This window comes from Oncorhynchus mykiss, chromosome 21, assembly GCF_013265735.2.
Source record: "Oncorhynchus mykiss isolate Arlee chromosome 21, USDA_OmykA_1.1, whole genome shotgun sequence".
Lineage (NCBI taxonomy): Eukaryota > Metazoa > Chordata > Actinopteri > Salmoniformes > Salmonidae > Oncorhynchus > Oncorhynchus mykiss.
In genome coordinates, this window is record NC_048585.1 from 43,557,629 (window position 1) to 43,584,397 (window position 26,769).

Below are 26,769 nucleotides of genomic sequence, written 5' to 3' on the forward strand. Positions count from 1 at the left end.
TCCAACACCCTAATCAGTAAACTGGATGTAGTCAATCACAGTGCCAGCCGTTTTGTCACCAAAGCCCCATATACTACCCACCACTGAGACCTGTATGCTCTCGTTGGCTGGTCCTCGCGACATATTTATCGCCAAACCCACTGGCTCCAGGTCATCTATAAGTCTTTGCTAGGTAAAGCTCCACCTTATCTCTTACCCACCCGTAGCACGCGCTCCAGCAGATATATCTCACTGGTCAGCCCCAAAGCCAATTCCAACCTTTGGCTGCATTTCCTTCCAGTTCTCTACTGCCAATGACTGGAGCGAATTGCAAAAATCACTGAAGTTTGAGACTTATATCTTCCTAACTTTAAGCGTCAGCTGTCAGAGCTGCTTACCGATCGCTGCAGCTGTACACAGCCCATCTGTAAATAGCCCATCCAACCAACTACCTACATCATCTTGTTTTTTTTCAGCTCTTTTGCAAACCAGTATTTCTACTTGCACATCCTCATCTGCACATATATCACCCCAGTGTAATTTGCTAAATTGTAATTACTTCGCCACTATTGGCCAATTTATTGCCTTAACTCCTTACTTCATTTGCACACACTGTATACAGATTTTTCTATTGTGTTACTGACTGTACATTTGTTTATCCCAACTCTGTGTTGTTGTTTTTGACGCACTGTTTTGCTTTATCTTGGCCAGGTCGCAGTTGTAAATGAAAACTTGTTCTCAACTAGCCTACCTGGTTAAATAAAAAATCAAATAAAAAAAGTATTCAGGACAAAAAGTGAATTGCTTTGCCACATTCTTTGCAGTATTACTTTAGTTCCTTGTTGCATACAGGATGCATGTTTTGGAATATTTTATATTCTGTACAGGCTTCCTTTTCACTTTATCAATTAGGTTAGTATTGTGGAATAACTACAATGTTGTTGATCCATCCTCAGTTTTCTCCTATCACAGCCATTAAACTGTTTTATAGTCACCATTGGCCTCATAGTGAAATCTCTGAGCGGTTTCCTTCTTCTCCGGCAACTGAGTTAGGAAGGACACCTTTATCTTTGCAGTGATTGGGTGTATTGATACACCATCCAAAGTGTAATTAATAACTTCACCATGCTCAACGGGATATTCAATGTCTTATACATGTATTTTTTACCCATCTACCAATAGGTGCCAGCCATTCTTTGAGAAGGACTGTAAAAGCTCCCTGGTCTTTGTGGTTGAATCTGTGTTTGAAATTCACTGCTCGACTGAGGGACTTTAAAGATAATTGTATGTGTGGGGTACAGAGATGAGGTAGACATTCAAATATCATGTTAAACACTATTATTGCACAGTGAGTCCATGCAACTTATTATGTGATTTGTTAAGCAAATTTTTACTCCTGAACTTATTTAGCCTTGTCATAACAAAGGGGTTGACTACTTATTGACACAAGACATTTCAGCTTTTGTATTAATTTAATTTCAAAAGATCTAATTCAACTTTGACCTTATGGTGTATCATGTGTAGGCCTGTGACGAAAAATCTAAATGGAATCCTTTTAAAATTCAGGCTGTAACACAACAAATTGTGGAAAAAGTCAATGGGTGTGAATACTTTGAAGGCACTGTACCATCACACTAAACACACACATACAGTACCATACACACATACAAATCTGTATGTACACACCCCTGATGTGGCCAGGCCTATTGGGTGTGCACTGTGCAGCAGTTGGAGCACACTTGCATGCACACAAAGCCCAACAAACAAACAGCCACCCAACCACGAGTCTCAACACCCTCTGAATCACACCGTTGCCTTGTTTAACCTGGGAATAGAAAGGGAGGGAGAGAGAGAGAAGCCGAGAGGGAGGGAGACAGAGGGAGGAAAAAAAGAAACCATATGGAGCATGGAGACCTAGTTTGACGTCTCTCCCCCGCCTCCCCTCTCTAATTCTCCCACACACCTGGGAAGGTTATCCCTCTTGGAATCAGAGAATTCCCACCAGCAACCAGCAGAACTCGCAATTAAAACTAAACTTTAATTAGTTTTCACTTTCTCACCCTTCCTCCCGCTCTCTCTACCTCCGCTCTCTCTCCACCTATCCTCCCTCTACTCACGTCTTCTCTCTCCCTCTCTCTCTCTATTCCACAGGGGTGTTCGGGGTGCTGTAGGACGATGTGAGTGAGACTGTGAACTTCTAACTATTCCCACGTTTAGAAGCTGAACTAATCAATGAGGAAAGGATATGTGAGACAGAGGAATGGGGGCTCACACTCTCACATACAAAGTGTGTGTGTGTGTGTTTGTGTGAGTGAGTGTATGTGTGTGCACATCGAGAACATAACCACTAAACTCAGCAAAAAAAGAAACGTCCCCTTTTCAGGACCCTGTCTTTCAAAGATAATTCAAAAAAATCTAAATAACTTCACAAATCTTCATTGTAAATGGTTTAAACACTGTTTCCCATGCTTGTTCAATGAACCATAAACAATTAATGAACATGCACCTGTGGAACGGTGGTTAAGACACTAACAGCTTACAGACGGTAGGCAATTAAGGTCACAGTTATGAAAAATTAGGACACTAAAGAGGCCTTTCTACTGACTCTGAAAAACATCACTGCGGGAACGTGCCTTAGGCATGCTGCAAGGAGGCATGAGGACTGCAGATGTGGCCAGGGCAATAAATTGCAATGTCAGTACTGTGATACGCCTAAGACAGCGCTACAGGGAGGCAGGACGGACAGCTGATCGTCCTTGCAGTGGCAGACCACGTATAACAACACCTGCACAGGATCGGTACATCCGAACATCACACCTGCACCAGGTACAGGATGGCAACAACAACTGCCCGAGTTACACCAGGAATGCACAATCCCTCCATCAGTGCTCAGACTGTCTGCACTAGGCTAAGAGAGACTGGACTGAGGGCTTGTAGGCCTGTTCTAAGGCAGGTCCTCACCAGACATCACCAGCAACAATGTCGCCTATGGGCACAAACCCACCGTCGGTGGACCAGACAGGACTGGGAAAAAGTGCTCTTCACTGACGAGTCGCAGTTTTGTCTCACCAGGGGTGATGGTCGGATTGGCGTTTACCTTTGAAGGAATAAGCGTCACACTGAGGCCTGTACTCTGGAGCGGGATTGTCACAGCATCGTCGGACTGAGCTTGTTGTCATTGCAGTCAATCTCAATGCTGTGCGTTACAGGGAAGACATCCTCCTCCCTCATGTGGTACCCTTCCTGCAGGCTCATCCTGACATGACCCTCCAGGATGACAATGCCATCAGCCATGTTGCTCGTTCTGTGCTTGATTTCCTGCAAGACAGGAATGTCAGTGTTCTGCCATGGCCAGCGAAGAGCCTGGATCTCAATCCCATTGAGCACGTCTGGGACCTGTTGGATCGGAGGGTGAGCGCTTGGGCCATTCCCCCCAGAAATGTCCGGGAACTTGCAGGTGCCTTGCTGGAAGAGTTGGGTAACATATCACAGTAAGAACGGGCAAATCTGGTGCAGTCCATGAGGAGATGCACTGCAGTACTTAATGCAGCTGGTGGCCACACCAGATACTGACTGTTACTTTTGATTTTGACCCACCCTTTGTTCAGGGACACATTATTCAATTTGTGTTAGTCACATGTCTCTGGAACTTGTTCAGTTTATGTGTCAGTTGTTGAATCTTGTTATGTTCATACAAATATTTACACATGTTAAGTTTGCTGAAAATAAACACTTTTTTTTGCTGAGTTTATTACTACAGGAATGTCCCACAGTTGACAGTGCATGTCAGAGCAAAAACCAAGCCATGAGGTAGAAAGGATTGTCCATAGAGCTCTGAGACGGGACTGTGTCGAGGCACAGATCTGGGGAAGGGTACCCAAAATTTGCCGCAGCGTTGAAGGTCCCCAAGAACACAGAGTCCTCCATCACTCTTAAGACTCTTCCTAGAGCTGGCAGCCCGACCAAACTGAGCAATCGGGGGAGAAGTGTCTTGATCAGGGAGGTGAACAAGAACACAATGGTCACTCTGACAGAGCTCCAGAGTTCCTCTGTGGAGAAATCCTTAAATCCTTTATTTAACTACTAATCCTTATTTACAATGATGGCCTACGGGGAACAGAGGGTCAATTGCCTTGCTCAGGGGCAGAACGACAGATTTTTACCTTGTCAGTTTGGGGATTCGATCCAGTAACCTTTTGGCTCTAACCAATAGGCTACCTGCCTCCCTAGAAGGAGAACCATCTCTGCAGCAATCCACCAATCAGGCCTATTTGGTAGAGTGGCCTGGATGGAAGCCACTCCTCAGTAAAAGGCACATGACAGCACCTAAAGGACTCTCAGACCATGAGAAACAAGATTCTCTGGATTGAACTCTGTGGCCTGAATGCCAAGCGTCACGTCTGGAGGAAACCTGGCACGATCCCTACGGTGAAGCATGGTGGTGGCAGCATCATGCTGTGGGGATGTTTTTCAGCGGCAGGGACTTGGAGACAAGTCAGTATTGAGGGAATGATGAATAGAGCAAAGAAAGATCCTTGATGAAAACCTGCTCCAGAGCTCTCAGGACCTCAGTTTGGGGCGAAGGTTCACCTTCCAACAGGACAACAACCCTAAGCACACAGCTAAGACAACGCAGGAGTGGCTTCGGGACAAGTCTCTGAATGTTCTTGAGCCCGGACTTGAACCCGATCGAACATCTCTGGACAGACCTGAAAATAGCTGTGCAGCGACGTTCCCCATCCATCCTGACAGAACTTGAGAGGATCTGCAGAGAAGAATGGGAGAAACTCTCCAAATACAGATGTGCCAAGCTTGTAGAGTAATACCCAAGAAGACTCGAGGCTGTAATCACTGCCAAACGTGCTTCAACAAAGTACTGATTAAAGGGTCTGAATACTTATGTAAATGTGATATTTCCGTTTTTAAAAATAAATACATTTGCAAACATTTCTAAAAACCTGCTTTCGCTTTTTCATTATGGGGAATTATGTGTAGATTGATGAGGGGGAAAAAAATGTCATCAATTTTAGAATAAGGCTGTAACAAAACAACGTGGAAAAAGTCAAGGGGTCTGAATACCTTCCGAATCCACTGTATGTCGCTATTCCTGTTTGTGTGTGTGTGGCGACTACTCCTGTGTGTAGATTAGATTAGAGTATTACTTTACTAATCACAACATGGAATTTTAATTATCACCGCATGCATCATGACATACAATGACAGGACATGCTGCATTGGCCAACACATTAAGACACATAAAGGCCCCTGCACCAACCGTAGTCTCCCTAAAAGAAGTGTGATTCAAGTGTTGTTTTCTATCCCACACTGGGGGAAAACAGACAACAACATTTTCCTATAGAAAGACCTCATAAACAGTTAATCAATTACATGCAATAAAAAGCCTCCTGGCTGTCAGTAGAAATGACCGTCTAAACCTCTCTGTGGAACATCTGGGCAGGATGGACCTGCTACTGAAGCTGCTCCTGTGTTGAATTATAGAGCGCTGTGGAGTGGGTGTGTGTCATCAGAGTGCTGTGGAGTGGGTGTGTGTCATCAGAGTGCTGTGGAGTGGGTCATCAGAGTGCTGTGGAGTGGGTGTGTGTCATCAGAGTGCTGTGGAGTGGGTGTGTGTCATCAGAGTGCTGTGGAGTGGGTGTGTGTCATCAGAGTGCTGTGGAGTGGGTGTGTGTCATCAGAGTGCTGTGGAGTGGGTGTGTGTCATCAGAGTGATGTGGAGTAAGTGTGGGTCATCAGAGTGCTGTGGAGTGGGTGTGTGTCATCAGAGTGCTGTGGAGTGGGTGTGTGTCATCAGAGTGCTGTGGAGTGGGTGTGTGTCATCAGAGTGCTGTGGAGTGGGTGTGTGTCATCAGAGTGCTGTGGAGTGGGTGTGTGTCATCAGAGTGATGTGGAGTAAGTGTGGGTCATCAGAGTGCTGTGGAGTGGGTGGGTGTCATCAGAGTGCTGGGGAGTGGATGTGGGTCCTCAGAGTGCTGTGGAGTGGGTGTATGTCATCAGAGTGCTGTGGAGTGGGTGTGGGTCATCAGAGTGCTGTGGAGTGGGTGTGGGTCATCAGAGTGCTGTGGAGTGGGGGTGGGTCATCAGAGTGCTGTGGAGTGGGTGTGTGTCATCAGAGTGCTGTGGAGTGGGTGTGGGTCATCAGAGTGCTGTGGAGTGGGTGTGGGTCATCAGAGTGCTGTGGAGTGGGTGTGTGTCATCAGAGTGCTGTGGAGTGGGTGTATGTCATCAGAGTGCTGTGGAGTGGGTGTGGGTCATCAGAGTGCTGTGGAGTGGGTGTGGGTCATCAGAGTGCTGTGGAGTGTGTGTGTGTCATCAGAGTGCTGTGGAGTGGGTGTGTGTCATCAGAGTGCTGTGGAGTGGGTGTGGGTCATCATAGTGCTGTGGAGTGGGTGTGTGTCATCAGAGTGATGTGGAGTAAGTGTGGGTCATCAGAGTGCTGTGGAGTGGGTGGGTGTCATCAGAGTGCTGTGGAGTGGATGTGGGTCCTCAGAGTGCTGTGGAGTGGGTGTGGGTCATCAGAGTGCTGTGGAGTGGGTGTGGGTCATCAGAGTGCTGTGGAGTGGGTGTGTGTCATCAGAGTGCTGTGGAGTGAGTGTGTGTCATCAGAGTGCTATGGAGTGGGTGTGTGTCATCAGAGTGCTGTGGAGTGGGTGTGGGTCATCAGAGTGCTGTGGAGTGGGTGTGGGTCATCAGAGTGCTGTGGAGTGGGTGTGGGTCATCAGAGTGCTGTGGAGTGGGTGTGGGTCATCAGAGTGCTGTGGAGTGGGTGTGTTTCTCCTCAGAGTGCTGTGGAGTGGGTGTGTGTCATCAGAGTGCTGTGGAGTGAGTGTGTGTCATCAGAGTGCTGTGGAGTGGGTGTGTGTCATCAGAGTGCTGTGGAGTGGGTGTGGGTCATCAGAGTGCTGTGGAGTGGGTGTGGGTCATCAGAGTGCTGTGGAGTGGGTGTGTGTCATCAGAGTGCTGTGGAGTGGGTGTGGGTCATCAGAGTGCTGTGGAGTGGGTGTGGGTCATCAGAGTGCTGTGGAGTGGGTGTGGGTCATCAGAGTGCTGTGGAGTGGGTGTGGGTCATCAGAGTGCTGTGGAGTGGGTGTGTGTCATCAGAGTGCTGTGGAGTGGGTGTGTGTCATCAGAGTGCTGTGGAGTGGGTGTGGGTCATCAGAGTGCTGTGGAGTGGGTGTGTGTCATCAGAGTGATGTGGAGTGGGTGTGTGTCATCAGAGTGCTGTGGAGTGGGTGTGTGTCATCAGAGTGCTGTGGAGTGGGTGTGTGTCATCAGAGTGCTGTGGAGTGGGTGTGTGTCATCAGAGTGCTGTGGAGTGGGTGTGTGTCATCAGAGTGCTGTGGAGTGGGTGTGTGTCATCAGAGTGCTGTGGAGTGGGTGTGTGTCATCAGAGTGCTGTGGAGTGGGTGTGTGTCATCAGAGTGCTGTGGAGTGGGTGTGTGTCATCAGAGTGCTGTGGAGTGGGTGTGGGTCATCAGAGTGCTGTGGAGTGGGTGTGTGTCATCAGAGTGCTGTGGAGTGGGTGTGTGTCATTGTCCATGATCATGTGGGGTATTTAGTTGCAGCCTTTTTATGAACATGTCCTGCAGTGATTCCAGGCTGCAGCCAATGGTGTCACTGGATTTGTTCAGGATTTTGTCAAGCTTATTTAAGTCGACCTTAGCTAAATTCTAGCACACAATGGCATAGGTCACTCCACTCGCCACGACACTGCTATAGCACATACAAAGTATTTTGTCACATACACTAAAAGATCCAAACTCCCTTAAAAAGTACTGTCTGGATTGGGCTTTTTTTTGTAGACATCTCCTGTGTGTGTCTCTGTACGACGCGACGTGAATGCAGCTATTTACATATTTACTCAGCGTCCCCTCCCCCACTAGGCCTGGCTGCTAGGACACCTTTCTTAGGGCACATGCAGAGGCATGACCGCCTGTCCTGGCCTTTAACCCTCTGGCAGAGCCACCTCTGCGACCCGGGGCTTTCATCTGATGACCACTCCCCCTGACCTCTCACCTCTGGCACCTGACCTGCTGCTACGACCAAGGAAGGCTCTGGGATGCTGACGTGTGTGTGTGTGTGTGTGATAGCCCGATACATTGTGTAGGGTTTGCATCTGGATATCTCTGTTAGTGTCGTCAGTGCTTAACTGTGTGTGTGTGTGTCAAGGTTAGTCCAATGCTGTCATTCAAAGCCCTCCTGTGTGGTGGAAGGGGTCTGTTGCTCTGTGAAGGGAGAGATGAGATCTAACTGAAAGCTCTGGCTCTTCGCAATGAAAGCGACTCTACACACGGTACAAGAGAGAGCACACAAACACACACACTTGTGCGTATACCAAAACACAAACCACCATCCCCACAGATGCATAATGAACAGCGCACATGCATGCACACACTCACATTACACAGGACAGAGAGTCAGAGCCCAAACTAAAAAATAGTATAGTGTATACTATGGTAGGAATACTCTAGTATTCACTGTAGTGTTTTTGCTGACTTTACTGTAGTATTCACTTTGTAGTATAAGGTAGTACTTACAGTTTACTACAGTATAAATACTGTAGTAAAAAAAAGAGTAGTATATACTATATTATAAACCGGGTGGTTCGAGCCCTGAATGCTGATTGGCTGAAAGCTGTGGTATATCAGACCTTGTACCACGGGTATGACAAAAACACATTTTTTACTGTTCTAATTACGTTGGTAACCGGTTTATAATAGCAAGAAGGCACTTCTGGGATTTGTGGTGTATGGCCACTATAACACAGCTAAGGGCTGTGGTATCCAGGCATTCCACGTTGCGTCGCGCTTAAGAACAGCCCTTAGCTGTGGTATATTGGCCATATACCACACCTCCTCAGACATTATTGCTTAAGTATTTACTATTTTGTTTTTGCGCACTGTAGTGTACTGTAGTATTTACTATAGTGTTTTGGGGACATTACTGTAGTATTTACTGTAATGTTCTGGGGACATTACTGTAGTATTACCTATAGTTTTCTGGGGATATTACTGTAGGATTTACTATAGGGTTCTGGGTACATTACTGTACTGTAGTGTTTTGGGGACATTACTGTAGTATTTACTGTAGTGTTTCGGGGACATTACTGCAGTATTTACTGTAGTGTTTTGGGGACATTACTGTAGTGTTTCGGGGACATTACTGCAGTATTTACTGTAGTGTTTTGGGGACATTACTGCAGTATTTACTGTAGTGTTTTGGGGACATTACTGTAGTATTTACTGTAGTGTTTCGGGGACATTACTGTAGTATTTACTGTAGTGTTTCGGGGACATTACTGCAGTATTTACTGTAGTGTTTTGGGGACATTACTGCAGTATTTACTGTAGTGTTTTGGGGACATTACTGCAGTATTTACTGTAGTGTTTTGGGGACATTACTGTAGTATCCATTATAGTGTTGTGGGGACATTACTGTAGTATTTACTAGGGATGCATGATATATCGGTGAACATATCGGAATCGGACGATATTAGCTAAAAATGGCAACATCGGTAATGGCCGATGTCTAGTTTAACAGCGATGTGAAAAACCAAAGTCAAAGCTAACGTGCATACCTATATAACGTAGGTACAGGACGTAATGACGCCACGTAAAATGTTAAGCTACACGTGCAACACAGCATTCCTAACCTAGCCCACAATGTCTGCTGTGTGGATCGAGGAGTCAACAAGTTGAGCAGTCATTTGAAAGAGTAAGAACATTTCAGCGAGACAACTCAAAGGCAAAATCCATTAACGCCAAGATAATGGAATTCATTGCCCTTGACAATCAACCGTTCTCTGTCGTGGGTGATGTTGGCTTTCGCGACTGGTCGAGCACCGGTACACACCAACGTTACCAAGTGAGCTATTGTTCAGATGTTGCCCTACCGGAGTTACACAGTAAAGCGTCACTGCTATTAGCGTCACGACATGCATACTAGGGAACGCTGTTTGGGTCTTTGCGAGTCAAAAAAGATACATGTCAAATAACACTATTTGACGCGTTAAATAAGCGTTTAATTTGACACGTCAAATAACACCGTTCTATTATAGAATGTTGTGTGTTCTGAATTTGCACGTGCAAGCCAAGTGTCACCACTACTGTCAGTAGCACTGTCAAATCTGTACAAAAAATACTGCAAACAAGCAAACACCGGCCACAAACGATGTGTTTACAATACCGCGTTGGTAATAAAACATTATTTGTTCGACCGCAACTTCTGGAGTAGCTAGCTAGCTTTTATCTTTGTACAGAACCTAGATAGCACCAATACAACCAGCCTGAAAACAATGACCAGTAGAAACTGCAGTCATTTTCCCTATTCTTAGCAATGATTTAGGAATACTTGTAAGTATTAGCTAGGTAGCCACTTGTTGTTTTCCTAATGAAATTGAACTGCAGTTCATGAAAATAAATAGCTAGCCAGCTACTTAACCCTGTTGCCCAAAGATAATGTTATAAGCACCTAGCTAGCTTATGTTATAAGCAACTAGCTAGCTGCATCTGGCTAGTGAGGCTCAACCAGACTGGGTTATGTGTTGTGAAGCTAGCCACAATAAGGATTAGGCACAATGTTGGAATTTGTGGTTTGCCTTCAAAATAAAACTACCTCTTTGAAAGTGATGCAGAAGGGTACAATTGGTGGAGTCGTGCCATATTTAGACTAGATAATGTTAAACACCCACAGAACACAACTATGAAGAGTTTACACAAATATTAGCGTTGAAGCTCTTATCGCGGGACTGTGACCGTATGAAATCATCTCCCCAGTCAGCCTATTGTGTGTCTTGACATTCATATTGCACTGTACAGCTTTACCTAAGAATTGGGGATCAATGAAATTGGGTAAGAGTCTACACAATGCCCAATATATTTTTTCCCAACGTCCTCCTCAGAGTTATCAGACTCCAAAACATCCACGCAGTATTGTTTTTCCTCTGGAATAGTGTTCAATACATATAGGTTGACAATAATTGTAGTTCAATTCACAGTTGTTTCAGAGTCCCGCAACAAGAGCTACGATGCTAATGTTCTCTGGGTGTCACTGAGTAGACTGATACCTGATGTCATTAATCCACAATCCATAGGTAAGGCTGGACAGTGAAATAAGTATGCCCCCAATTCGATTCGAAAGTATAAGTATTTTATTTTTTATTTAACTAGGCAAGTCAGTTAAGAACAAATTCTTATTTACAATGACGATGATGACCAAAAGGCCTCCTGTTGGGACGGGGGCTGGGATTAAAAATAGAAAATAAAAAAATATATAAATATAGGACAAAACACAGATTCAGGACAAGAGAGACACCACAACACTACCTAATGAGAGACCTAAGACGACAACATAGCAAGGCAGCAACACATGACAACACAGCATGGTAGCAACACAACATGACAACAACATGGTAGCAACACAACATGGTAGCAGCAAAAAACACGGTACAATCATTATTGGGCACAGACAATAGCACAAAGGGCAAGAAGGTAGAGACAACACCACGCAAAGCAGCCACAACTGTCATTAAGAGTGTCCATGATTGAGTCTTTGAATGAAGAGATTGAGATAAAACTGTCCAGTTTGAGTGTTTGTTGCAGCTCGTTCCAGTCGCTAGCTGCAGTGAACTGAAAAGACGAGGGACCCAGGGATGTGTGTGCTTTGGGGACCAGAGCAGAATGTGACTGGCAGAATGGGGCGGCAGGGTAGCCTAGTGGTTAGAGCGTTGGACTAGTAACTGGAAGGTTGCAATTTCAAATCCCTAAGCTGACAAGGTACAAATCTGTCGTTCTGCCCCTGAACAGGCAGTTAACCCACTGTTCCTAGGCCGTCATTGAAAATAAGAATTTGTTCTTAACTGACTTGCCTAGTTAAATAAAGGTTCAAAAAAATAATAAATGGGTGTTGTATGTGGAGTATGAGGGCTGCAGTAGATATCTCAGATAGGGGATTGAGGCCTAAGAGGGTTTTATAAATAAACATCAACCAGTGGGTTTTGCGACCAGTTTACAGAGGAGTATAGAGTGCAGTGATGTGTCTTATAAGGTGGCAAATCTGATGGCCGAATGGTAAAGAACATCTAGCTGCTCGAGAGCACCCTTACCTGCTGATCTATAAATTATGTCTCCATAATCTAGCATGTGTAGGATGGTCATCTAAATCAGGGTTAGTTTGGTAGCTGGGGTGAAAGAGGAGTGATTACGATAGATGAAACCAAGTCTAGATTTAACTTTAGCCTGCAGCTTTGATATGTGCTGAGAGAAGGACAGTGTACCATCTAGCCATACTCCCAAGTATTTGTATGAGGTGGCTACCTTAAACTCTAAACCCTCAGAGGCAGTAGTAATCACACCTGTGGGGAGAGGGGCATTCTTCTTACCAAACCACATTACCTTCGTTTTGGAGGTGTTCAGAACAAGGTTAATGGTAGAGAAAGCTTGTTGGACACCAAGAAAGCTTTGTTGTAGAGCATTTAACACAAAATCCGGGGAGGGGCCAGTTGAGTATAAGACTGTATGATCTGCATATAAATGGATGAGAGCTGGAGAGCTTCCTACTGCCAGAGCTATGTTGTTGATGTAAATTGAGAAGAGCGTGGGGCCTAGGATTGAGCCTTGGGGTACTCCCCAAGGCAGTGGCTGAGACAGCAGATTTTCTGACTTTATACACTGCACTCTTTGAGAGACGTAGTTAGCAAACCAGGTCAAGGCCACTCAGAGATACAAATACTCCTTAGCCGGCCCACAAGAATGGAATGTTCTACCGTATCAAAAGCTTTGGCCAAGTCAATAAAAATAGCAGCACAACATTGCTTAGAATCAAGGGCAATGATGACATCATTGAGGACCTTTAAGGTTGCAGTGACACATCCATAACCTGAGCGGAAACCAGATTGCATACCAGAGAGAATGCTAAAGACATCAAGAAAGCCAGTCAGTTGATTATTGACAAGTGTTTCCAACACTTTTGATAAACAGGGCAAAATAGAAATAGGCCTATAACAGTTAGGATCAGCTTGATTTCCCACTTTAAATAATGGACGAACCGGGCTGCCTTCCAAGCAATGGGGACCTCCCCAGAAAGGAGAGACAGGTGCACTTATTTCTCATTTGCCTGAACGAGAGCCAGTCAGCCTGAGTATGCGTGTGAGGAGCCTTTCGCCAAATGCAATTCTTGAGGTGGAGTAACTCTTCAAGATCACGGTCAAACCAGGGGCTGAACCTGTTTTTAATTCTCATTTTCTTTATGGGGGCGTGTTTGTTAACAATACCACTGAAAATATCAAAAAAGAAAGTCCAAGCGTCTTCGACAGAGGGGATCAAGCGGATTCTATACCATTTTACAGAGGCCAGTTCATGAAGGAAGGCTTGCTCATTAAAGTTTTTTAGCAAGCGTCTATGACAAATCAGGACAGGTCGTTTCACTGAGCAGCCATTACGAACACAATCTGTAAAACAGTGATCACTCTGGTCATTACAGAAAACACCAGACTGATACCTATCAGGATTATTTGTGAGGATAACATCAAGAAGAGTAGCCTTTTCTGGGTGTTTGGAGTCATACCTTGTGGGATTGGTAATAATCTGAGAAAGATTTAGGGAGTCCCATTGCTTTAGGACTTGGCCAGGTGGTTTAAGCATGTCCCAGTTCAGGTCACGTAGCAGGACAAATTTAGACTTGGTGTAAGGGGCCAGGAGAGACCTCAGGGGAGGTAGGGTACAGGCCGGTGCTGATGGAGGATGATAATACTTAAAACTAACAAATCAATTTGTTTGGGGACAGACTTGGTGGAAACAACCGAGCACTGAAGGTGATCCTTGGTAAAGATTGCCACTCCCCCACCTTTGGAAGGTCTGTCTTGCCGAAAAAGGATATAAATATAACCAGAAAGGTTATATTCAAAACACATCGTGTGATTTCAACAGATTTTTGTAAAATTAACAAATTATTGTCTTTTGTTTTTATATAACAGCATTCCAACCTCATTTACCATGATCTTTTAAATTATGGCATAATTCTACTATTTGTATTCATTTGCATCACTGTAAATGACATACTTTTATTTTGAAGGCTAAAGTCTGCTATTGCGGCTAATCCTTATTGTGGCTAGCTTCACATAGATGGGTCCAACCAGCATTTATCAAATAAGAACTGTCTTATAAATTAGGGTTATTTTAGATGATGACACCTAGCTATATAGTTAGCTAGCTAACAATAGCTACTGAAACAGATTATGTCATTTTGCTATGTTTTTCAGGAAGAACATTGTTTGCATCCATTAGCTAGCTAGCTATTTTTGTCCAGCATTGTAGGTGCGCGAGACAACTTTACCAGCATCATAGCATACGTATCGATGAATCGTTGTGACATATGGAATACGAGTGATAGTGTCATCAATGTCTAATAAAAACGTAAACAATTTATGAACACATTAAATTACTATGTGATGTGCAGTCAGGTCCTGATTGGTCAAACAAGGTTATTTGACATGCAAAGACCCAAACGGCGTTCCATAGAAATCCTGGTTGAGAATGAAACAAATGAACAAGATAACAGCACAGCAAGTGAAAGAAATATGTTTTGATTATGTTTTACTGGTAATGGGGACAAACATAAATGCCAACAAAATAACTTTTTGGTCAGTGTGGTGTGTGTGTGTGTGTGTAACCTTTATTTAACTGGTAGGCAAGTCAGTTAAGAACAAATTCTTATTTACATAGATGGCCTACCCCGGACAACGCTGGGCCAATTGTGCGCCACCCTATGGGATTCCCAATCACGGCCGGATGTGATACAGCCTGGATTCAAACCAGGGACTGTAGTGCCTCCTCTTGCACTGAGATGCAGTGCCTTAGACCGCTGCCTCCATGTGTGTGTGTGTTAACTATTTAACTGTACTAGAATGCTTAAAAGGCCGCAAAAATCTCAAAAATGTGTTATCGGTGGGGGGGGGGGGGGGGGGGGGGGCAAGGAAAATATTGGATATCTGCCAAAAATGTCATATCGGTGCATCACTAGTATTTACTGTAGTGTTCTGGGGACATTACAGTAGTATTTACTATAATGTCTTTGTTTTATTATCTTTGACATAGAAGTGGGGGGCTTTCTCATTGAGGAAACCTACTGGACAAATACTAAAAGAGCAAACTTTCCATAACCTGTAGGTAGGTAGGTAGGACTGGGGTCTGAACGGATAGCTCAGAGCTTCTGCTCTTTTCTCTAACCTGTAGGGAACACAATATATAGTCTATACTTGGCATGTAGGTTTCTCACTTAAGGATGGCACAAAATGGGATGTGGGGGAGGGGAATGGGCAGGGTATATCCAAATTAAATACTGTAGTATTTACTATAGTTAAAACAATGTAGTGTTTTTGCGGACATTTCTGTAGTATTTACTAGTGTTTTTAATGTGGATAATAATGTAGTATTATCAGTATACTAATAATGTAGTATCTACAGTATACTACAAAATTCTACACTAAGTCCTAGACTTGATCAAGGGATATTACAGTGTGTATTCTACTGTATACTACAGTTTCAATTAAGAGTTCTATTGTAAACTAAATTATTTTTTTAAGTGGGAGAGTAAGGGAAAGAAATCTACATTATTCCAACCTGCTAATAAACATTCCTATTATACAGAGTGGCTATGAGCTGCACCCAGAGTGCGATAAGGGAATGTGTGTGTGTGGTGTCACTCTGTCTGCTCTGTGCAGACACAGGCTCACAGGGGAGGCATCACGCCTTTATTTATTCATTAACCTGCTGGGAACTAGCAATGAGAGACAAGGTCCACCCCCCCCCCATACACACACACACACACACACACACAGGCACGCACGCACACACACAAGCACACGTACACACACACGCACACACTCCCACACACACACATCCAAAAGCCTACCTCTATCCATTTCTATAGAAAATAAATAGCCAGAAAAAGGCTTTAATGTACAGTGCTGCCAGGACATTTACTCTAATGACTTGGCGTGCCAACAGCTTATACTTTAACATTTGTATGGGTTACACATCCTATACGTTGGGCTCATACACATATACGAATGCACGCACACACCCTTCCCTGTTTGAGACTTGTTGGCTTCCAGTGGGCCCTGACCCTATTACACGATCTGAAACACAGACCCTGTTGAACGATCTGCAACACAGACCCTGTTGAACGATCTGCAACACAGACCCTATAAAACAATCTGCAACACAGACCCTGTTAAACGATCTGCAACACAGACCCTATTAAACGATCTGCAACACAGACCACACTGAAAGATTTGCAACAGACTGTTGAACGATCTGCAACACAGACCCTATTAAACGATCTGAAACACAGACCCTATAAAATAATCTGCAACACAGACCATGTTGAATGATCTGCATCCCAGACCCTGTTGAACAATCTGCAACACAGACCCTATTGAACAATCTGCAACAGACCCCGTTGAACGATCTGGAACACAGACCCTGTTGAATGATCTGCAACACAGACCCTGTTGAATGATCTGCAACAGAGACCCTGTTGAACGATCTGCAACACAGACCCTGTTGAATGATCTGCAACACAGAACATGTTGAATGATCTGCAACAGAGACCCTGTTGAACGATCAGCAACACAGACCCGGTTGAACGATCTGCAACACAGACCCTGTTGAACAATCTGCAACACAGACCCTGTTGAACGATCTGCAACACAGACCCCGTTGAACGTTCTGAAAAACAGACCCTGTTGAAGGATCTAAAACACAGACCCTGTTGAATGATCTGAAACACAGACCCTGTCGAACGATCTGCAACACAGACCCTGTTGAACGTTCTGAAACACAGACCCTGTTGAACGATCTGCAACACAGACCCTGTTGAACGATCTGCAACACAGACCCGATTGAACAGTCTGCAACAAGACCCTATTGAATGGTCTGCAACACAGACCCTGTTGAATGATCTGCAACACAGACCTTGTTGAACGATCTGCAACACAGACCCTGTTGAATGATCTGCAACACATATCCTGTTGAACGAGCTGCAACACAGACCCTGTTGAACGATCTGCAACACAGACCCGATTGAACGATCTGCAACACAGACCCTGTTGAACGATCTGCAACACAGACCCTGTTGAACGATCTGCAACACAGACCCTGTTGAATGATCAGCAACACAGACCCGGTTGAACGATCTGCAACACAGACCCTGTTGAACGATCTGCAACACAGACCCTATTAAACGATCTGCAACATAGACCCTAATAAACGATCTGCAACACAGGCCCTAATAAACAATCTGCATCACAGACCCTATTAAACGATCTGCAACATAGACCCTAATAAACGATCTGCAACATAGACCCCAATAAACGATCTGCAACACAGACCCTATTAAACAATCTGCAACACAGACCCCGTTGAATGATCTGCAAAACAGACCCTGTTCAATGCTGAGGATCAGCTGAGTCAGCGAGAGAGAGAGAGAGAGAGAGAGAGAGAGAGAGAGAGAGAGGCTGGAGGTTTAGATAAAACACTCCGCCTCTCCGTAACCATGACACTAACCAAAGCAATAACAGAGAGAAGATAGAAAACGTGTGCACACGCACACACGCACACACATCCAAGGCGGGGGAAAAACAGGCACGTGCATCTGCCTTAGTTATTTAGCATCTGGCTTCTCTTAAAACCAAGATACAAAATAAGTAGTATGTGCGGTGAATGTGGCATTGTGTGTGTGTCATCTGGTCAGTGCTTTGATAGCTGGCGGATGTGGAGGTCCAGACAGGGCAGCAGGGGAGAGACAGAGGGGCGAACAGAGGAGAGGAGAGGGGGAGAAAAAGGAAGAGAGAAAGAAAATGAAAGTCAGTAGAGGGGTGGAAAAGATTGAATGAGAGAGGCAGAGAAGAGGGGGAGGTAGGATAGAGAGGGGAAGTGGAGAGGAGGAGAGATAGAGGGGGAGGAGGAGGAGAGAGGCCAGCCAGTCAGATACACAAACACAAACCACATGCAGCTGTTCAGCCTCTGCCTCCGCAGCACGTGAACACACTCTCATACACACCCAACGAGAAAAAAGGCCCTAGAAACGACAAACACACAGCAACGGCTCACAAGCAAACACACACATCCTGAGAGCGGTGGTTGAGTGTGTGTGAGTGTGTGTGTGTGGGTTCGTTCACGTAAGCACGTGTATCTCGTGTATTGCTGATAGTCATTCGTGAGTGTGTGTTCATGTGTGTGTGTGTGTGTGTACATTGTTGGCCCATAGTGAGAGCGAGTCGCTCTACAGAGTTCAGACAGAAAGCTAGATGGCTGTAGTAAAAATAGCTGTGTCAACTGAGATGGTCATACTACTGACTGGACACACACACACGCACGCACGCACACACACACACCTGGATGGCCAATTCATCGAACTTCTACTGTCTTTTCAACCTAATATTGGGATGGGGAGTGAGAAGCTGTGTGTGTGTGTGTGTGTGTGTATGAGGGGCGTCAGCATTCCTAATCTCACACCGGGTGTCATCTACAGGACACTTCTGTGCTCCTCTCACAAGATCAGAGAGAAAGGAAGGGAACGAGGGAGGGAGCAACAGAGGAAGAGGAGAGGAGGGACAGAGGAAGAGGAGGGAGGGACAGAGGAAGAGGAGAGGAGGGAGGGGGTAGAAGTGCATTTGAAGTTTTTCCTCTGTCGGCTCCAAACTTTGACTTCAAACGCCGTGTAGAATTAGAAAGATTAACCCACCATGCTTTCTCTCTCTACACACACACACACACACAGACGCAGACACACCTCCCAATCTGTCTGCTTGAGTTCATGGTCAACATGCCCTTGAGACAGACAGTGAGAGAGTCCCTGTTTTTCTGCTCTCTCTAGTGAATCTCTTTTGTCTCCTCTCAAAGCTGATCCAAGATCAGACTTCCTTTATACCTTTTAATGGTTATGGACTGGATTAAGATAGGACGACCTGGTCCTAGATCTCCACATAGGACCACTGATAGCTGAACCAAGCCGTTATGGAGATGTGTAGGGTCTATATAAACTGTGTGTGTGTGTGTATTTACGGTGTGTCAGTAAACTGAGGGGACTGTCTAAATGTGTAGTGGGGTTTGGGGGTTAAGAGTGGCTGAGGAGGGGAGTCTGGCTCCCGGGCGTCACATCAGTTCATAGGGTCTAACACGCACACACACACACACACACACACACACACACACACACACACACACACACACACACACACACACACACACACACACACACACAGTGGAATGTAAACTGGGCAGGACTGACTACTACTGTCTGCCTGAGAGAGCAGAGATAAATATCTGGGTGACTGAAGGTGAGTAGTACTAAGAGTTAAACATCCATGTGGATTATCGCTGACTGGAAGTAGTCATGGTTGCATCTTTGCTATGAATTCAAGAGTGGGCGGGGTTACCGGCCGTATTGTTCGAATCCGATTGCCCCTTTAAGGTGAAAACATAACTCATGTTGCCTCTATGTTAATGTTCTGCATTACAGACTCTAGTATGAGGTCATATAAGTGTGTGTCTAATTACTTGTGCGTGAGTGTGTGTGAGTGGGAGTGTTAGCTAGTGTGTGTCAATATTTTTTGCATGATCTGTGTGAAGTGTGTGAGGGGTATACGCGAAGTGTGTGTGTGTGTGTGTGTGTGTGTGTGTTCGTGTGGGACATTAGGGTCGTGGATGTGGAAGGCATAGTCGCAATGACAACACCATGGAGAGAGAGAGACCACACGTCCAATCTCCAGGAACCCACCCAGGAGCTGGGGTGACGCCCTAGCCCACCACAGGGGCCTCCCTCTGGGGCTGGCCTCCTCCTCGCCGTGGGTGTCAGCCTGGGTGGCTGGCGGGAGAGGTGTGGATGGAGCTCAGAGCACTAACGCTGCTAATGTTAGCCTTTATTAGCCTCAGAGTAATGAGCTGCTGGGGTTTGATGTGGGGACCACACACGGCGACAGAATAAGTCAGGCAGTGCCACACGCAGGTTAATATGGGAGAGAGAGTGTGTGTGTGTGTGTGTGTGTGTGTGTGTAGGGGGTGTTGCTGAAGTTTGAGGGAAGTCATACAGGACAAATATCAAAGTGCTGGTAACAGTTAGAGAAGAAAATCGAAGACTGGCTTTCAAGAAAAAGTGTGTGGGAAAGGATCTGTGGGGAGAGAGAGAAATGCTATTTGGCCCTAAACTGACCACTGTGACTGACCCAAAACGAAGGAAAGCTTTGACTATGTACAGACTCAGTGAGCATAGCCTTGCTATTGAGAAAGGCCGTCGTAGGCAGACATGGTTCTCAAGAGAAGACAGGCTATGTGCCCACAAAATGAGGTGGAAACTGAGCTGCACTTCATAACCTCCTGTCCAATGTATGACCATAATAGAGACACATATTTCCCTCAGATTACACAGATCCACAAAGAATTCAAAAACAAACCCGATTTTGATAAGCTCCCATATCTACTGGGTGAAATACCACAGTGTGCATCACAGCAGCAAGATATGTGACCCGTTGTCACAAGAAAAGGTCAACCAGTGAAGAACAAACACTATTGTAAATACAACCCATATTTATGTTTATTTATTTTCCCTTTTGTAATTTAACTGTTTGCACATCATTACAACACTGTATATAAACATAATATGACATTTGAAATGTCTTAATTCTTTTGGAACTTTTGTGAGTGTAACGTTAACTGTTCATTTTTATTGTTTATTTCACTTTTGTATATTATCTACCTCACTTGCTTTGGCAATGTTAACATATGTTTCCAATGCCAATAAAGCCCCTTGAATTGAAATTGAAGAGAGAGAACGAGAGAATAACAGAACATGTGCATGAAAGAAGAGAAAGGGAGAATGATGGAGGGACATTAAGCGAAGGGAAGGACAAAGTGAGAGGGGGAGAACATCAGTGAGAGAAGGGAAGGAGAGATTTTTCCTCCCACTCTGTCAGCCTGGGGTTCCTCTACTCCTCTCCTCCCGTCCTCCAGAGATCCAGTCCTGGATAGGACCCAGCTTTGTCCCCCCCCCCCCCCAGGGAGGGAGTCTGGTACAGGCAGTGCCCTGGCTGCTCTGGCCCAGGGCCAGGACACACGCGGGGGCCGCAGTGCCCAGGAAAACCCCGGGCTGAAAGTGGATCACCAGGCCCAGGGGCAATAGGCTCCAATAGGGGCCGGGAGACTATTGTTCAGACCTACACTCTCGCCTATAAGGAACGCAAAGCATGCAAGAGTGTACATGTGCTTGTGGACATGGACTCTCTACACATTCAATGTAATCTATTCCTGTATATAATCTATGAAGCCTATAACCCCAAGAGGAAGTCTCAACTGTAGAACAGGATTTACAGCACAAAACCACAGAGCTTCATTCCTCGCCTGTGACAAATTGCCAAACCACAACGAACATCTAAGGCAGCAGAAGAAGCTGGTATCTGCGATAGCAACAAAGGAATCATGACAGAATCTTCAATCGAAAGCTGTTTTCGGAGCTGATCACAGCTTTAGTACCACCGAATATCAATGATCAAAGCGTCTATAAAGCCTTCATTTTGTCTCTCTCCTCCTCCTCTCACTCCCCTTCTTCATCTCTCTCCCCCTCACTCTCTTTTTTCTCTCCGCCCGTCTGTCTATCGCTGCCTTGGGGCACGGGGCTGGCAATTTGTTTCCCAGTTGCCTAGACAATGCAATCAGCTACAGTTCAAACCACACCGTTTCCGAGGGGACAATCGCCAAGGCGATGTTGCCTTGGGATTACATCATTGCTAGGAGAAAGAGACTGACTGTGTGTATGGACGTACAGTATGTGTGTGTGTGTGTGTGTGCATTAATATATCCAATGTCTGTGAAAATATGATGAATGTATAATCACTAAATATCAAGTTACCCCCAGTCTCCACCCTTTCTCCCCCCATCTTCCTGATCTGTCGTTCTCTCTCTCTTTCTCTCTGTCGGGGTGTAAGGTTACAGCTGGCTCCAGACAGAGGGTCTACTACTGCCCCCCCTACTCACTACCCCTCTCACAACCTGACAGGAGGGACGAGAGGAGGGAGATGAAGGAGAGAGGGAGAGGATGGAGAAGAAGAGAGGGAAGGAGGAGGAGCGGGAGCAGGAAGAGAATAAAGGGAGGGGTAATTGAGAGCGAGAGAGAGAGCGAGAACAGGGTGAGGGAGGAGAGCAAGGAGAGGGAGGACAATAAAGGGACAGAAAGGAAAGAGATGTGTGTGTGATTGGACACCTGCATGGTGTGCATGGAGAGAGACAGACAGCCTATACAGTATCTATAGGAAGACAGGAGATATGAATGAACCCTATATACTGAGCCCCTGTCACACACACACACACACACACACACACACACACACACACACACACACACACACACACACACACACACACACACACACACACACACACACACACACACACACACACACACACACACACACTGAGACCCCATCAGTCAGTATAAAGAGAGAAACCTAAGATGGAGGCAACAGATACACCCCTCCTCCTAACCCAAAGAGTGGCCTCGAGGGGCCCCAACAGGGTTACACCTCCCCCCTCTTGCCTGACCCCACCAGATATCCCTTCTCCCTCCAAATGAGCTCCTTAACGATGAGGTCATCGGCCATGAGGTCACTCTCAGTGGCAGGGAGGAAGGGAGGGAAACAAGAGAGAGACAGGGAGAGAGAGAGATGGAAAGAGAGGAAGCCTTCTGAATTGAAAGGGAGAAAGAGAGCGAGAGACGAGAGGGAAAAGAGAGAACAAGCTCTTTGTTGAACCCTACCCTACTGTACTCCCTCCAGTACACTCCCTCCTCCTTGAGCCACCTGCTCTCTACACTAGGACAGGAAGATGGATGTGTGTGTCTCACAGAGGAAACCTTTAAGCCTTCTCCGTATGCACACACACACACACACACACACACACACACACACACACACACGATGCTGGCAGTCAAGCGAACACGCCCACCAATCGACAACGCAGGGAGAGAGTGGTAGACATGGTTGACAGACAGACATACGGAAGGATGGATGAACGGACAGTCTTTGCTGGCTGCTTGAAGATATTATGTACCCACCCACACACACAGACAGAGAGAGACAGGGTGACAGATGAGACATGGAGACATGTCACTTTCTGTCTCTCACACACTGTCACCAAGAGCCAGACAGGATCCTGCCAGACTGACGTGTTTGAAGATACACTACATGACCAAAAGTATGTGGACACATGCTCGTCGAACATCTCATACTAAAATCATGGGCAAAAAATAATTTCTGTATGGACTTCGCTTTGTGCACAGGGGCACTGAAACAGGAAAGGTCCTTCCCCAAACTGTTGCCACAAAGTTGGAAGCACAGAATCGTCTAGAATGTCATTGTATGCTGTAGCGTTGAGATTTCCCTTCACTGGAACTAAGGGTCCTAGCCCGAACCATGAAAAACAGCCCCAGACCATTATTCCTCCTCCACCAAACGTTACAGTTGGCACTATGCATTGGGGCAGGTAGCGTTCTCCTGGCATCCGCCAAACCCAGATCCGTCCTTCGGACTGCCAGATGGGGAAGTGTGATTCATCACTCCAGAGAACGCGTTTCCACTGCTCCAGAGTCCAATGGCGGCGAGCTTTACATCACTCCAGGCGACGCTTGGCATTGCGTATGGTGATCTTTTTTAATGCGCTTCAGCACTCGGCTGTCCCGTTCTGAGAGCTTGTGTGGCCTACTACTTCGCGGCTGAGCCGTTGTTGCTCCAAGACATTTCCACTTCACAGGGGCGGCAGGTAGCCTAGTGGTTAGAGTATTGGACTGGTAGCCGAAAGGTTGCAAGATCGAATCCCCGAGCTAACAAGGTGAAAATCTGTCGTTCTGCCACTGAACAAGGCAGGTAACCCACTGTTCCTAGGCCATCATTGAAAATAAGAATTTGTTCTTAACTGACTTGCCTATTTAAATACAGGTACAATTTTTAAAAACTGCTGACAGGGGCAGCTCTAGCAGGGCAGAAATTTGACAAACTGACTTGTTGGAAAGCTGGCATATTATGATGGTGACACGTTGAAAGTAAGGCTAGTCTACTGCCAATATTTGTCTATGGAGATTGCATGGCTTTGTGCTTGATTGTATACACCTGTAAGCAATGGGTGTGACTGAAATTGCCAAATCCACTCATTTGTCGGGGTGTCCACATACTTTTGTATATATAGTGTCGATGAGGAAGAGAATACAGAGACAGAGAGAATACAGGAGAAACAGAGAGAATACCAGAGAGACAGAGAGAATACAGGAGAGAAAGAGAATACAGAGGCAGAGAGACTAAGTGAGAGAGGAGAAAAATATTGAGAGAGCAACAACGCAGTCGGAGTCAGTCAGCCCTCTCTTCAATTCCCACTTTTCATCTCAATTCAATCTCTTTCCCCTCCATCCATCCATCCATCCATCCCTCCCTCACTCACTCACTCCCTCCCCATTTCTTTAAAGAGCAAGACTGCGGTATCTCAGTCTTCATAAGCATCATCCCTCCCTCCCTCTCAATCTACTCTCCCTCCATCTCCTCTCTCGCTCCATCTTCTCCCTCTTTCTCTCCCACCCTCTCTCGCTCACCCTATCTGCCTCCTAGCCATGGGCAGCCCAGAGGAGCTGCCCATGACATCTCAGAGAGATAGATAACGGTCCTGTTCAGACCAGCCAAGCAGGGTAGAAATACTGCACCTAGCACAGAATATATAATAGATAGCACAGTAAATATACATGTAGAATTACACTGAGTGTACAAAATATTAAGAACACCTGCTTTTTCCGTGACATAGACTGACAAGGTGAATCCAGGTGAAAGCTACCACTACATGACCAAAAGAATGGGGACACATGCTCGTTTGAAAATCTCAATCCGAAATCATGGTAATTATTATGGCGTTGGTCCCACCTTTGCTGCCATAACAGCCTCCACTCTTCTGGGAAGGCTTTCAACTAGATGTTGGAACATCGCAATCGGCATTCCAATTCATCCCAAAGGTGTCAGATGGGGTTGAGGTCAGGGCTCTGTGCAGGCCAGTCAAGTTCTTCCACACCGACCTCGCTTTGTGCACGGGGCCATTCTCATGCTAAAACAGGAAAGGGCCTTCCCCAAACTGTTGCCACAAAGTTGGAAGCACAGAATTGTCTACAATGTCATTGTATGCTGTAGCGTTAAGATTTCCCTTCACTGGAATTAAGGGGCCTAGCCCAAATCATGAAAAACAGCCCCAGACCATTATTCCTCCTCCACCAATCTTTATGGTTGGCTCTATGCATTGGGGCAGGCAGTGTTGTCCTGGCATCCTCCAAACCCAGATTTGTCCGTCGGACTGCCAGTTGATGAAGCGTGATTCATCACTCCAGAGAACGCGTTTCCACTGCTCCAGAGTCCAATGGCGGCGAGCTTTACACCACTCCGGCCAACACTTGGCAATGCACATGGTGATCTTAGGCTTGTGTGCGGCTGCTCGGCCATGGAAACCCATTTCATGAAGCTCCCTATTTTTAAGCGCTGTACGCTTCAGCACTCGGCGATCCCGTTCTGTGAGCTTGTGTGTCCTACCACTTTGCAGCTGAGCTGTTGTTGCTCCTAGACGATTCCACGTCACAATAACAGCACTTACAGTTGACCGGGGCAGCTCTAGTAGGGCAGAAATTTGACAAACTGACTTGTTGGAAAGGTGGCATCCTATGACGGTGCCACGTTGAAAGTCACTGAGCTCTCCAGTAGGGCCATTCTACTGCCAATGTTTGTCTATGGAGATTGCATGGCTGTGTGCTAGATTTTATACATCTGTCAGCTACGGGTGTGGCTGAAATAGCCGGATCCACTCATTTGAAGGGATGTCCACATACGTTTGTAGATATAGTTTATCTGTGTATAAATGAAACTATAGTATTGAGAAATGTCTCATTGATATCCATTCAGGATTGAGGATTTACATCATAGTCATTTAGAAGACGCTCTTATCCAGCGTTAGTTCACAAAAGCCTTTTTTAATTTTATATTATTTAGGCTTACTTCAAGTTAGAATCACTGTCACATTTCTAAAACGGATTTAGTGTGTGTTCGAGAGAAGGGGAAAGAGAGGGGAAGAAAGAGTGAAAGGGGAGACAGAGAGAGGGGGGATAGAGTGAGAGAGATATCATGTGTTAATAAGAGTTCTCTCCATCTCCAGGCTATGCTGGTCGTACAGAGCTGCCTGACAACTTGAAGTTCATGTTCAGGCCTATCTCCATGGTGGTACCAGACTCCACCCTCATCGCTGAGATCACCCTGTTCGGAGAGGGATTCAACAACTGCAAGGTAATATAAGTACAGAGGGAGGAATGGAGGGAGGGAGGAATGGAGGGAGGAATGGAGGGAGGGAGGGAGGGAGGAATGGAGGGAGGGACGAATGGAGGGAGGGAGGAATGGAGGGACGAATGGAGGGAAGGAGGACTGGAGGGAGGAATGGAGGGAGGGAGGAATGGAGGGAGGGACGAATGGAGGGAGGGAGGAATGGAGGGAGGGATGAATGGAGGGACGAATGGAGGGAGGGAGGACTGGAGGGAGGGAGGAATGGAGGGAGGGAGGAATGGAGGGAGGAATGGAGGGAGGGAGGAATGGATGGAGGGAGGAATGGAGGGACGAATGGAGGGAGGGAGGACTGGAGGGAGGAATGGAGGGAGGAATGGAGGGAGGGAGAAATGGAGGGAGGGAGGGAGGAATGGAGGGAGGAATGGAGGGAG

At 46.0% G+C, this 26,769-nt stretch overlaps 1 protein-coding gene and 1 non-coding gene across 5 annotated transcripts in view; both read right to left on the bottom strand.

The window, feature by feature from the left end:
- The window catches only part of kdm6ba (lysine (K)-specific demethylase 6B, a), a 152,980-nt gene that overhangs the window by 92,806 nt on the left and 33,405 nt on the right, over window positions 1–26,769 (bottom strand). The gene's annotated exons all lie outside the window — the stretch shown is intronic.
- LOC118943009 lies at window positions 15,095–15,149 on the bottom strand. Its single transcript, XR_005038746.1, has one exon. It is a non-coding gene; the product is annotated as a U7 small nuclear RNA (small nuclear RNA).